General features: G+C 43.1%; 1 long non-coding RNA gene across 2 annotated transcripts in view; it reads left to right on the top strand.

The window, feature by feature from the left end:
* The first annotated feature begins 10526 nt into the window (after window positions 1-10526).
* The window catches only part of LOC138760647 (uncharacterized), a 123303-nt gene continuing 118426 nt past the window's right edge, over window positions 10527-15403 (top strand). For both annotated transcript variants that reach the window (XR_011355770.1, XR_011355771.1), the window contains exon 1: window positions 10527-10597. This is a non-coding gene — a long non-coding RNA (uncharacterized lncRNA). The remainder of the gene's footprint in view (window positions 10598-15403) is intronic.

Here is a 15403-nt window from a genome sequence, read left to right as displayed (position 1 = left end):
TGTGGTACAGTGCAGAGGGGTGGCTGGGGGGATTGGGGCTGGGGCTGAGGCACGTGTGATGCATTGGATGGGTGGGGGCAGGTTCATCCCCCACGGGTGGAGTAAGTCCTTGGTGCCCAGGGAGGTCTTGAGTATCACATAGCTGTCCAGGGTCAGGGGAGTGTGTCAGGCCGACGGGGTCCAGGACTGGAGGATGCTGTGCTGTGGTGGGTGCTCCTGCTGGTGCCAGGTCTCTGGTTGAGACGGTGTCCTCTCTGCCGCTACTGAATCTAACATAAGGTAGTTGTGGTTTGCGTGCAGCTGGTCATCATGGAATGGCGTGCAGGTCTGGGAGAGGGCGTCTGGGGAGTCATTAAACTTTCCCGGGCGATATTGGATGTCGTAGATGAATTTTGCCAGCTTGATTCACCAGTGCAAGTTCTTGTCGTTCATGATCTTGCCTCTGTGAGAGGTGTTGAACATGAACGCCACAGCCCGCTGGTCAGTGAGGAGGGTGAACCTCCTGCTGGCCAGGTAGGGGCGCCAGTGGTGGACTGCTTCCACAATCGCCTGGGCCTCCTTTTCAATGGCAGAGTGCCTTAGCTTGGAACTGTGGAGGGTCCTGGAGAAGAAGATGACCAGTCCACCCCCCCTTGGTTGAGGGTAGTGGTGAGGGCTATATTGGAGGCATCGCTCTCCACCTGAAAAGGGGAGTCTTCATCCACTGCATGCATCATGGCGTCTGCGATATCCTGCCTAATGGGTGTGAAAGCTGCCTGTGCCTCGGGTGGGAGAGGAAAGGCTGTGGCTTGGGCCAGTGGGTGGACCTTGTCCGAGAAGCAGGGAACCCACTGTGAATAGTAGGAGAATAAGCCAAGGCACCTGCAGAGGGCCTTGAGTGTGGGGGGAGGGGCAGCTCCATTAATGGGCGCATCTGTTCTGGATCTGGGCTGATGACACCATGTGCCACGATGTACCCCAGGATGGCGAGGCGGGTGGAGGTGAACACGCACTTCTCTTTGTTGTAAATGAGGTTCAGCTCCTCGGCCGTCCAGAGAAATTTCTCCAGGTTGGCATCATGGTCCTGCTGGTCATGGCCACAGATGGTGACATTATCCAGGTATGGGAAAGTTGCCTTTAGTTTGTGCCGGTCTACCATACAATCCATCTCCTGCTGGAAGACGGAGACCCCATTCATGACCCCAAATGGGGTGGTGGCTGCTAGGACCATCTCGGGGTCTGAGGCATCATTCCCCGGTGGTGGAATCGAGTCGTAGCCGGCAGTATCCTCTGCGGGTGTCGTGAGAGGTGAGTGTTGACCAGTGGTGCTCCCCGTAGGTGTGGGGTATGGTAGGCAGTGATTAGCGGCATCCGGATGCATGGGGTGCATCGGTAGGGCGGCCTGGTCTGTACCCAAGTTGACCACATCGTCATCGGTACAGTCTTTGCTGTAGGCCTGGGAAGGCCCGGGTGACACCTGCGCTAAACCGGCCTAAGTTGCCGGCGCCACAAGGGAGCACGGGGTACAGCTGACCTTCTTCCCTGGCTGCAGGGGAAGTGGTGTCAGGCCGTCAGCCGTCGGTGAGGGTAACATCATCACGTGCGGTGGAAGTGACATCATTCTGTGGACTGGGAGTGATGTTGCGGTAGTCATCGTGCAGCGGCGTTGGTGAGAGCAAGGGCTGGTCCGGACGTATGGCGTGCATGTGGTGATCATTGTGAGCAAGGCCGGAAGTTAGGCCGCAGAGACTGGGGAGGCCAGAAGTAGCTGCGAGGGAAATGGTATCGCCCGCAATCACGCAAGGTGGGAGCATGTCGTAGAGGGCCGCTGAGGAGCCGGCAGGCTTTGAGAAGCATATTTAGGCAAAGTGGCCTTTTTTTTGCCACATCTCGAACAGTACTGGTTCCTGGCTGGGCAATTTTGGCACGATCGACAATCTGACCCACACCGGGACCCACAGTACTTACAAGGGCACTGGGTGCCCACAGCAGCGATATTTTCATTTCCAATCTTGTGTGGGACCACAGCAGCTGACTGTGCTGACCACGCAGAGGCGTGGGGAAGCCTGGAGTCGAAGGCTTCAGTGTGCAGGTCTACTGCCTCCAGGATTTGGCCGGGCAGTAGATATTATCCTCTAGCAGCTTCTGCCCCTTAGCCCTCGAATGTAGCACCCGGACGTAGGCATGTCTGATCAGTCTCTCAACCTCCCTTTCATTTACCCTGGGTTCAACCTGACAAGGTCGGGCTAACTCACGCAGGGCTCACAGGTAGGACTTGGCCGTCTCCCCGGGCAGCTGGACATGGATACTTAGGAGGTACCTTGCAAAGACCACCTTCGTGGGAGGCTTGTACATGGTCTCGAGGGTGTTCATCACTTCTGAATACCCAGTGCAGTCTTTGAGAGCTGGAAGGCTTGGGATCCCAGCTTCGATCGGAGTAAAACAAGCCTTTTCCAGTCGGAGTCCAGGATGTTGTTGGTGTGAGCCTCGATGATCGCTTTGACCGTGTATTACCAGATCTCGAAGCATGCTTGCGCTTTCGAGTGGCGCGGGTCAATTTTGAGGCTCCCAGCGCTCAGGAGCTTCTCCATAGCAGTTTTAATTTTAAGTGGAATAAATTGTGGTGCGCTATCAAACAGAAGCAAACTCACAAAACATAAAGTCTGTTCTAAAGGCTTTATTCCACTTAAACCTTCACCACACTTGGTGTGAGAATACTGGTACAAGCTCAGAGACTGACTCCGAAAGGGCTGGACCCAGCTTATATCCCGGAGGGTGATTTACAGCCAACCGGGTGGAGCTTGTCCATTCAGGTCAGCTGATTGACAGCCGACCAGTTGTTGCCCTGTCCTTCTGCAGGAACAGAGGTCGCCCCCTGCAGTGGGCTGGTGGTGTACCACCACACTCTAGTCCTCATGTTGAAAAATGGCAACTACAGACTCCAAAGGTGATCAAAAGCTTTGAAGCAAGCCTAGCTCTCTTATACCTGCACCAATGAAGCAATTAAATATACCTGAGTATATTTAACCTGTGAAGCCAAATGTCCCAAACATTATGGTGCCCTGAAATGGGGGGACGATGTATAAAAAGTGCTGTAATTTCTACATAGCCAAACCAAAATGAATACAAATAACCTTGAATATCATCTGGAATGAGCATTTTAATCACATGTGAATTGTTTGATTTTAAATTTAAAACTGTGAAGCACAGGGGAAAATAAAGGCAAAAAAACCCTCAAGGTCATCCACTGTATTAACTATGCTGCATGCATTTAAATATAAAACCTTTAGCCCTTTTGTTAAAAAAAACTTTTTTTTTGCCTGTGTCCCTGTTGCATTGCAAATAAAGACAGGGCATTGTATTGTCTTTTTTGGCATCTATTTATCCTGCTCCTTCCTCATTTCTTGCAGGAAATGCTGTCCTCCCGACTGATGCTCCCTTCCAATCTACTTTGGCCAGTCCCTCTCTCATGTCACTGTAATTCCTTTACTCCACTGAAATACTGACATGTCAAGTTTCTACTTGTTAAATCTCTTTCTTTTAAATTTTTTTTTTATTGGTTTAACAAAAACCCTTTACATAAGGTATATTAATGATAACATAAATCAAATCATATATATGTCACATATCAATATTAGAACCATAACCATAATTATTAAATTAACTTACTTCATTCAGGACATCAAATTCTATAATTATAATAATTAAACAATTAAATCATAACTCATTATGTCCAAAAATAACATAAATACAAAAATTATACAAATAATACACATAAAATACGGTTATGCAAAATATGTTATACTTCTCTGATGTGATCATGTTGCTCTGTGATATGATCCAGTTTCTTCTTTGGCTTGGCTTCGCGGATGAAGATTTATGGAGGGGTAATGTCCACGTCAGCTGCAGGCTCGTTTGTGGCTGACAAGTCCGATGCGGGACAGGCAGACACGGTTGCAGCGGTTGCAAGGGAAAATTGGTTGGTTGGGGTTGGGTGTTGGGTTTTTCCTCCTTTGCCTTTTGTCAGTGAGGTGGGCTCTGCGGTCTTCTTCAAAGGAGGTTGCTGCCCGCCGAACTGTGAGGCACCAAGATGCACGGTTTGAGACGATATCAGCCCACTGGCGGTGGTCAATGTGGCAGGCACCAAGAGATTTCTTTAGGCAGTCCTTGTACCTCTTCTTTGGTGCACCTCTGTCACGGTGGCCAGTGGAGATCTTGGGAAGGTGATGGTCCTCTTCTGGAGATGTGACCTACCCAGCGCAGTTGGATCTTCAGCAGCGTGGATTCAATGCTGTCGGCCTCTGCCATCTCAAGTACTTCGATGTTAGGTATGAAGTCGCTCCAATGAATGTGAGGATGGAGTGGAGACAACGCTGGTGGAAGCGTTCTAGGAGCCGTAGGTGATGCCGGTAGAGGACCCATGATTTGGAGCTGAACAGGAGTGTGGGTATGTCAACGGCTCTGTATACGCTAATCTATATGAGGTTTTTCAGTTGGTTGTTTTTCCAGACTCTTTTGTGTAGTCTTCCAAAGGCGCTATTTGCTTTGGCGAGTCTGTTGTCTATCTCGTTGTCGATCCTTGCATCCGATGAAATGGTGCAGCCGAGATAGGTAAACTGGTTGACCGTTTTGAGTTTTGTGTGCCCGATGGAGATGTGGGGGGGCTGGTAGTCATGGTGGGGAGCTGGCTGATGGAGGACCTCAGTTTTATTCAGGCTGACTTCCAGGCCAAACATTTTGGCAGTTTCCACAAAACAGGACGTCAAGCGCTGAAGAGCTGTAATCTGTAATCCATAATCTGTAGTTAAACCCTCCTTTACTTGTTTTCTTGATAATAAAAAGGGAAAAATAATTTCTCCCTACTAATAACCCCCTCCCTCTAAACAAGATTATCTGTATAGATTGTAAACATGAATCAAATAACGGCCCCCAGACACCAGGCAAGGAATTCCTAGAGCTTCCACACCGCTTAAATCCTCAAATTATGATAATAACAAATGAATAGGCCTCACATCTTATCAAATTCAGACTTTGCATCTTTAATATTATATCTACATTTTTTCAAACTTTAATAAGACATATCATGTAACCATTGAATATGAGTGGGTAGAAGATTATATTTCTCTCCTTGTTAAATTTCAAATTGAATTTAATCATATTGTGATCACTACCCTAAATGTTCCTTTACCCAAAGCTCTCTAATCACCTCTGGTGCATTATGCAACACCCAATCCAGTATAGCCAATTCCCTAGTGGGCTCATCAGCAAGATGCTCTAAAAGCCATCTTATAAGCATTACAAATTCTTCCTTTTGAGATACTGTCCCAACCTGGTTTTCTCTATCCCCCATGACTACAATAAACCTGTTCTTCTGATTGCCTTTTCTTTTTGCTTTTGTAATGTAATGCCTACATTCTGGTTGCTGTTTGGAGGTCTGTATATAACTGCCAACAGTGTCCTTTTATCCTTGCCATTTCTTAACTCATCCCACAATGATTCCATATCTTCAGATCCCATGAAACGTCTTTTTAATGATTTAATGTTATTCCTTACCAACAGAGCCACACCACCCCCTCTGCTCACCTGCCCATCCTTTCAATGCAGTGTATCCCTGGATATTCAACTCCCAATGACATCCATCCTTAAGCCATGGCTCTGTGATGGCTACATCATACTTGCCAAACTTTGCTGTACTACGTCATCCACTATATTTACTATGCAGTGTGCTTTGTATTTATTACTATTTTGAATCTGTGTTCCTGTTGCATCACAACTCTTCTCAATGGCTGCAATTTTGCCCTAACTACCTGACCTTCTACACAATTTCCTCACCATCTGTATCTACTTGTGTGCCAACCACCTCTTTCTCTTCACTTTGGTTCCCACACCCCTTCGAATTTAATTTAACCCATTACCCCCCACCACCCCAACCTTCAACAGCATTAGAAAACCTTCCTGCCAGGATATTAGTTCCCTTCTATTTCAGGTGCAATCCATCCCACTTATACAGATCACCCCTTACCCAGACAAAGGTTCCAATAATCCAATAATTTAAAACCCTGCTCCCTGCAGCATCTCCTCAGCCTCTCATTTGTCTGTTCTAACTTCCTGTTCTGACCTTCTGTAGCTCATGGCACAAGGTGGTCCTGCTTTTCAATCTCTTTCCTAACTCCATAAACTTACTTTGCAGGACCTCCACCCCACTCCTGCCTCTATCATTGGTACTAATATGGACAACAACTCCTGGCTGCTCACCCTCCCCTTTAAGGATGATAATCCTGCAGTGGAGGATGAAGCAATGATTCTATTACCCACAGCCCACCACCACCCCTCCCCCCCACCAACCCCCTCCAACGGAGGGGTTTCCCCCTCTCCTCCCAATGATCGAGACAAACAAAGAAATTACTTGTTATTCATGTGACTGTTTTCAATAGTGGAAGATTAAATATAGATATTGCTGTTCCTGGACTTGAGGCCATTGCACAACTGTGATACAGTAAATATAATGAGGAGAAATACAAGGCTAATTTTTTGATAATTTTCCATTCCATTTTCTTCTCCACTTCCTTCAATTAGTATCCAAAAGCTACATTTCTAATAGAAGCAGTCATTTCTAAGAACTTCGGGAAAAAATGTTAATCAAGGTCAGGTAAAATAAATTTCTAGTGGACAAGTTTTACTTAATCAACCTTACAGAATTCAAGAGACAACAACTGGGAAAAAAAGAAATTTGTTAGTAACATGCAAGATACTCCTGGAATGGAAATGAAGTAGATATAATTACCTAGATTGAGTGAATGGCACTCTATCCAGATAATTATTGAATAAAATGGTTTGTAGTGGCTGCTACACACACCAAAACACACCACAGGACATGGTGGAGGTTTCAGTTGAACTGTTAATTTGATTTTGCATGCGCCCCTTTAAGGCCAACGGGAGTTCTGCCCCGCGCAGCGGTGATGTCATCACATTGCTCGGGGCGTGAGCTGTGGCCTAAGCCACGAGACAATCAGTAAGCCCCAAAGGTGCCATCTTCCTGCAGCTTCCCCCCAGCGCAGCGATACAAGCAGGGCCAGTTCGCTCCAAGAGATGTGTGCCGCCACACAGCCACCCCTCACAAACCGGTTTACGCATCTCACTGCTTGGGCAGCCGACCCCCTCTGCTTTGGTTAGACCATCTGCACAGATTAGTCTGTCCAAGTCCATGTGCACTGGCTTCAGTCTGTCGACCATGAATAAATCTTCCCTGCCCCCAATGTCCAGGGTAAAAGTCTTTCCCGATCAGTGGAGGACTTTGTATTGGCCCTTGTATGGGTGCTGCAAGGGGGTTGGGTGCGGGCCAAGCCAGAAGAACACAAATTTCGCTGAGGCCAGCTCTTTAGGGTCATTCATCATGTGTTTGCCATGGTGGGTTGGTAGTGGGAGTGCCAGTGAGGCAAGCCTGTTGTGGAGGTGCACGAGAAGGGTTGGGTTCTCACCTCTGGATTCTGTGCACACTCCAAAGAACTCCCCTGGTAGAGACAGTGAGGCACCCCAGATGAGTTCTGCAGATGAAGCCTGGAGGTCCTCCTTCAGAGCCATTCGAATGCGAAGCAGGATCAGGCCTCGTACTCTCGTGTGGGATTCGAGGGTGATCAGGGGAAGCACACTCAACTTTGCTCCGGTGTCCACCAGGAAATGTCATCCATTTGTCTTGTTCACCATGTGCAAGAGGTTGTTTGTGAGGCCAACTGACGCAGCCATCAGTGGCGGCTAGCCTGGTCGTTTCCCTGCTATGAGCAGGGCTAGCAGCCCTTGTGGGCTTGGGCTCCCCAGTATTGGTGGTAGAAACACCAGGTGGTTTGGTGCTCCTCCGTTTTCGCCCTGGGAGCAGGCTGTGGTTGGGTAGGTCCAGGGCTGGTGACCTGATTCATGGCAGCTTGTTTTCCCATTTGGTTCTCCAGAGAACGTCGGCGCGGGCTGCGACATTAAGGAGGTCCGAGAAATCCTCGTCCACTAGTAGGAGCTGGATGTCTTTCGCCATTTGTTCCAGGAAGGCTTGCTCGAACATTAGGCAAGGTTTGTGGCCTTCTGCCAGTGCGAGGATTTTGTCCATTAGCACTGTCTCCTAGCCATCGAGGTGCATCAGCCTGGCTGTGTGCTGCTGACAGGAGAGACCGAAGATGCCGAGGGCACTCACCACATGGTAGAACATTGTGGAATCAGAGGTGATCTGTCTGAGAAGAAACTGCGCCTCCACCTGTCCGAACCATGTGTGAGGTTGATGGCGGGGGTGGGGGGTTCATGGAGACAGCACTGATCACCAATGAATGCACGGTTGGAGGCCAGATAACGACTGGGCTCTGCAAGGTCACTAATGTAGCAGCTGCTACACACACAGAAACACACCACAGGACACAGTGGAGGTTTCAGTTGAACTGTTGATTTGAATTTCATGCACCCCCCTTTAAGGCCAATGGGAGTTCCATCCCGCGCAGCAGTGACATCATCATGTTGCCCGGGGCGCGAGCTGTGGCCTAAGCCACAAGACAATCAGTAAGCCCTGACAGCACCATCTTCTTGCAGCTGCCCCACCAGCGTGGCGATACAAGCAGGGCCGGTTTGCTCCAAGAAATGTGCGCCACCACAGGTTCAAGTAAAAGCAAAATCTTTGTAAAAGAAAGAAGTAGTAAATAATGGTTCACAGAGGTCAGTGTTATAATCACTTATTGTATAACTCAACAAGCAAGGCACTTAGTTTGTTGTGACTATTTTCCTTTATACCCGCCTGGAGAATAAAATGTTGTTGTTGTTTATGACTCATTCAAAAAAGATCCATACCAAAGTTGAGTTGATTTTTACACGGTTTATTAAACCTTATATAAGTTACTACACTATTACAACTTTATTATAGAGTACTAAAACTATGATTAAACAATTAAATGATGCTTAAAACAATACTTAAAATGTCAATAAAAACTTTCGGACCATTTCAAGCCCCTCAATCTTCACAGAACAAAGGGAATCAAAACTGATTGTTAACTTAAACACAGAGAGAGACCTTGGCTGAGAAGATACTCAAAGAATGTAAACAACATGTATGGCTGCTTGCAGGATCTGCTTGCAAACTGCATTTTAACCCTTAAAATACCAGCCCCTAATTATTACATTTAAAAAAATAATTACCATTAGAAAAAAAAAATCAAACATTGTAATATATATCAGTTAAATATTCAAAAGAAAGTGAAAGTCAATTATCAATGAGTTCTGCTTCTTGTAAAATACATATTTTGGTAATTGGTCTGTTCAGAAAGCCAGTTTTAGTCTTAATCCGAACTTGACATACAAGTCTTCTTTTGTCCTGGATAATATCAACAATCTTCCCCATCAAGCAGGAATTTCGAGGCACTGAATAGCCCGTGACATTCATTCCCCTTTTCAGACCTGAAATTTCATCTGCAAATTTCTTCCTCTGGCAAAAGCAAATTATTTCCATCTCAGCATTAACCAATTCTTTAATTGTGAGGTCCTTTTTCTTGAGTCTCAAGATTACCTGTCTCTCTGCTATGATTCAAAGACCATCTTTAAAATTAAGCATCCATACTGTTGCCCCTTTCAAACTATTCCAGGATGAGAAGTAATGGAGTAAGTGGGTAACTGTATCCATTTGTTCAGACATTATCTGAACAGCATTTGCAGTCTTAATTTTAATTTCAGGGTCTTCTGGTAAAATTTGTTTTAATTTATCAGGATTTTGAGGCCACTCCTTTTGAAGTTGTAGAAGAAATCAAGGTCCTGACACTCACATTTCATTTTTCAGAAAAGATTTGACATTCAAACCTTGGGAAGCCACATCGGCAGGATTGTCAAAATATCGCCACTGTATTGGATGTGAGACTTCATGAATTTCAGTAATTCTGTTTGCTATGAAAGTTTGAAAACTTATGGTTTTATTCTTGATGTATTTGAGCACATAAGTGCTATCAGTCCAAAATATGGAGTCTGTTAGTTTGATCTGCATTTTTCAACATTGTGTTCATTCTGCTCACCATGGTAGTGGCCATCAACTCCATTCATGGGATAGTGACTGGTTTCAAAGGAGCCACTCTGGACTTTCTAATTGCAAATCCAAAATATACCTAATCCTTGTTATCATGCAGTAATTGGTAACTAACAGTTCTACCACCATCTTCTCATGCATCAACAAAATGATGCAATTGAGCAAATGTTGCAGTTCCAAAAATTGTGGGTTTGAAGCATCTGTCAACCTTGAAGTCTTCCAGCTTACAAAGATCCAATACATCCATTTTTGTACAATGGATTCAGGTATCTCATCATCCCAACCAATCTTCTTCCTACATAAATCTTGCAGGATCTTCTTGGCAGTCAAGACAATGAGTACCAATATTCATAGAGGATAATCTATTTAACTGAATGTTGATAGAATCCCCCTTTTTGTGAGGTCAGTCCTTCCAAAATGATTTTGAATTTAAAGATGTCACACTGAACACACCATTGTGCACCCAACACCCTCTCAACAGGAAGATTATCATGATCTAAGTCCACATTCTTCATTTATTTTGCCCTCTCTCTTTCAGATATGGCTGTCAATATCTGGTGACTGTTACTTGTCCATTTGGTAAGTTGAAAGCTTCCTTTCAAACAAATCGCTATTAACTCATGTTAAAGAAATATTACTTCTTTTACTGTAGCTGCAGAAGTGAGATAGTCATCCACATTGAAGTTATTCCTGATGGTGCTTATAGCTTGAGTTTGACACTGTTGGTAGAGATGGTCTGTGGAAGCTCTTACCAAAATTTAGTTGCCCCCCTTCCATGTCTAACCAGCACTACAGTGCAGAAATAGGTCTTTTGGCTCATTTAGTCTGTGCCAAACTATTTTTCACCTTATTCCATCATCATACACATGGTCTATATCCCACAAATTTCACCAATCCATGTACCTACCCAAATTTCTCTTAAATGTTAAAATCAAACCCACATCACTTCTGTTGGCACCTCATTCCACACTCCCATTGCCCTCTGAATGAAGATCCCTCTAATGTTCCTCTTAAACATTTCACCTTTCACCCTGAGCCCATGTCCTCTCTTTTGTCTCATCTACCTCAGTGGAAAAGCCCATTTGCATTTATCTTTAATATTGTACATCTCCATCAAATCTCCTTTTATTCTCCAATGCTCTAGGGAAGAGACCTAACATATTTAAACTTTCCCTGCAACTCAGTTCCTCAAGATCCAGCAACATCCTTATAAATCTTCCCTACACTCATTCAATGTTATTGATATCTTCCTGGTAGGTAGATAACCAAATCTGCACACAACACTCCAAATTTGGCCTCACCAACGTCTTCAACATAATATTCCAAATCCTGTACTTAATACTTTGATTATGAAGATCAATGTGTTAAAAGTTCACTTTATGACCCTATCTATTCATGATGCCACTTTCAAGGAATTATATCTCTGTATTCCAAAATCCCTTTGTTCTACCGCACTCCACAGTGTCCAACCATTTACTGTACAAGTCCTACCAAAGTGCAACATCTCACACTTATCCGCATTAAATTTCATCTGCCATTTTGCAACCCATTTTTTCAGCTAGTCCAGATTCCACCACAAGCTTGAAAGCCTTCCTTGCAGTCCACTGCATCTCCAATTTTAGTATCATCTCCAAATTTGATGATCCAATTTACCATATTCTCAACTAGATAATTGACAGAGATAACAAACAACAAAGGACCCAGCACTGATCCCTGAGGCACACCACTTGTCACAGGCTTCCAGTCAAAGAGGAAATCCTCTATTGTCACTTTCTGGCTTCTCCCACAAAGCCAATGCCTAATCCAGTTTACTACCTCATCCTGTCTACTGAGCAACTGAACCATTCTGACCAACCTTCCACATGGGATCTTGTTAAATTCCTTACTAAATTCCATGTAGATAACATCCACTAATTTTTATTCATCAACTTTCTTGGTAACCTTCTCAAAAAAACTCTGTACAAGATTGATTAGACATGACTTATCATGCACAAAGCCATGCTGACTATTTCTAATCAGTCCCTGCCTATCCAATACTTAGATAATCCAGTCTCTTGAAATATTTTACAATTACTTACCCATTGATGTCAAGCAAAGCAGCCTCTCATTTTCCAGATTATTTTTGGAGCCTTTTTTAAAAAAAACAGTGGATCAACATTTACTATCCTCTAATCATCTAGCACCTTACCCATGGCTAAACATGTTTTAAATACCTCTGCTTGGGTCCCTGCAACTTCTGTACAAGGCTCACAAGGAAATATTCTGTCAGGCCCTAACAATTTATCCACCTTTATTTGCTTCAAGACTGCAAACCCCACCTCCTCTGTAATCATTACATCCCATACCTTCACTGTTTAGCCTCATTGCTATAGACTTTTTGTCCATCTCTTAAATAAATACATTTTACAAAAAAACTATTTAATATTTCCACTTCTTTTGACTCCATGCAGAAATACCCACTCTGGGTTCCAATATCAATTTTGTCTTTTGCTATCATTTTACTCTTTATCTATAGATGCCCTTGGGATTTTCCTTCACTGACTCCAAGAGAATCGTCATGCCTTCTTTTAGCTTACTGATTTCATTGTCAAGTTTTTTCTTGCATTTCTTATACTCATGAAGTACCTCTCATGTTCCTTGTTGCCTATATCAATTTCATATGTTTTTACACTTTTCTATAATTTATATTGAAAAAGTCTGCTTTGATTCCTACAACTGATGATATTGTCAAGGAGATATCTAAAAAAATGTTGTACATTTTATTTTTCTGCAGTACAATCTTTGAGTTATCAATAACTTTTTGTTTAAATTAGAGGATCTGATACCTCAGTGGTTAGAGCACTGGTCTTGTAAACCAGGGGTTGCAAGTTTGTTCCTTACTGGGGCCTCATTTCTGTGAGGGGCACTGGACAAAGTGGCGACTCATAAACTTCCTTATGGTGGATAAAGTTAAAGAATTTCATGTATGTTACATTCTAAAATGTAGTATTAAATGAAAATAATAGAACTTTATCTTTACAATTGACGAAGGTACTATGCTTATAAAATTATTTGGTTTGATTACACTTCAATAATATGCAAATAAATGGAATATCATTTGAGCATTATTTTCACTGGAACATATACTGTACATTAACACCTGAGAAGGAGTACAAATGTATAATCCTCACACAGAATCCAATGAACAAACTTTGAAAATGCCCATACACTATTCCCATTATCACAGTTATTGTTTGGAAACTGCATGATTCTCAAAATCCACAAGGACTTCTGTTCCTGCAAAGTGCAGCAGCCTATGAGTGAAGATTGCACTTCAGGCAACATAACCTGATATCCTGTTCTCAATCTGTCCTGATGGCCTTCCGATGGCTGTTTCATTCGTTTTTGACATGAATGTGATCATCCAATGAGGCAAAAGCATAGTGGTGATGCAATATGAAAATATAGAGGTGATAAAATATTCCTATGCCACCAACCTGTTTGAATCCGCTGCTATCTGTAATGAGTTTGTGACTGAGTTGGTTTCCTCCAGATCCTTTATTTCCTCCCACTTTCAAAAGATGTATGAGGTTAGGATGTTAATTGGACATATAGATGTATTTGAGCTTGTAACATGCTGTATATCGAAATTAAATTAAAATAAAATGTTATATCACATTTCTTTTTTTTTGAAAAAAAGGAACTTTGAAGCTTCCAGCAGAGTTATTTATGCAAGATTATTAAGAATTGAAATTACCCACGCTGGTTAGGGTATTTATTCCAAGATATCCTTTAAATTATTACAATAGTTTCAAGGAGAAAGGTTTAATAACTATCAAATCGTCTTTGGTTATTTGCGTTGTAACTATTCATAATTTAACATCTCAGAAGATCCATCCATGTTTGAACCCATACATTTTAGTTAACAAAAGTGGCAGTCAACCAAAATCCACAAGCTCAGAAATGAAAACAAATACTTGCTTTGTCAGTGATGTTCACAGCTCAAGAATTAATAGAGAATTATGTATTCCATCATTCTCACCAATATAACTACTCCAGTCTCACCCAATCAAGATATAATTGTTCAGCATTCAAAATAAGCCAACATCAAGTCCTTGATTCTGAATACTTTGGCTACAATGTCACAATTTTGTCTCTGCATTCCTAAACTTTTAGTTTTCTGTGCATTCTCAGCATTAGTAATCCAACTACAGCTAACCCTACTTTGAAGTACCCAAACACTAACTTCTGAAATTTCCTCCCCACATCTTTTCTTTCTTTGGCTTGGCTTCGTGGACGAAGATTTATGGAGGGGTAATGTCCATGTCAGCTGCAGGCTCATTTGTGGCTGACAAGTCCAATGCGGGACAGGCAGACACAGTTGCAGCGGTTGCAAGGGAAAATTGGTTGGTTGGGGTTGGGTGTTGAGTTTTTCCTCCTTTGTCTTTTGTCAGTGAGGTGGCCTCTGTGGTCTTCTTCAAAGGAGGTTGCTGCCCGCGGAACTGTGAGGCGCCAAGATGCACGGTTTGAAGCGATATCAGCCCACTGGCGGTGGTCAATGTGGCAGGCACCAAGAGATTTCTTTTTTTTAAATTTTTTTTATTTTTCACACCATAAATCACATTAGCCATGATATACACTTTTTCTTTTTCACACATATACAGTGACTTTTTCTCCCCCCCTCCCTCCTCCCAAGCCACTCCCCCACCCCCCACCTCTCATCCATTTTAGGTATACAATCTAGGTTGCATTAAGCCAGTCAGACAATGTTGTCATTCAATAAAAATACACCAGAAATTCTACTGAGTCCATTCTTTCCTTTCCTTCTCCTTCCATCAACTTAGGTAATGTTTGTCCCCGGTAGGTTTTCGCTATTGTATTTAATGTAAGGCTCCCATACTTGTTCGAATATTTCAATATTATTTCTTAAACTATATGTTATTTTTTCTAATGGAATACATTTATTCATTTCTATATACCATTGTTGTATTTTCAAATTATCTTCCAATTTCCAGGTTGACATAATACATTTTTTTGCTACGGCTAGGGCTATCTTAACAAATCTTTTTTGTGCATCCTCCAAATCAATTCCAAATTCTTTGTTTGTTATGTTACTTAGGAGAAATATCTCTGGATTCTTTGGTATATTGTTTTCTGTTATTTTATTTAATATCTGATTGAGATCGTCCCAAAATTTTTCTACTCTCTCACATGTCCAGATTGCATGAATTGTTGTTCCCATTTCTTTTTTACATCGAAAACATCTATCAGATACTGTTGGGTCCCATTTATTTAACTTTTGCGGTGTAATGTATAGTCTGTGTAACCAATTATATTGTATCATACGTAGCCTCGTATTTATTGTATTTCTCATCGTTCCAGAACATAATTTCTCCCATGTTTCCT

Source organism: Narcine bancroftii, chromosome 4, assembly GCF_036971445.1.
Source record: "Narcine bancroftii isolate sNarBan1 chromosome 4, sNarBan1.hap1, whole genome shotgun sequence".
NCBI classification, from domain to species: domain Eukaryota; kingdom Metazoa; phylum Chordata; class Chondrichthyes; order Torpediniformes; family Narcinidae; genus Narcine; species Narcine bancroftii.
Note: the sequence above shows the minus strand (reverse complement) of the source record. Positions and strands in the feature narration are given on the sequence as shown.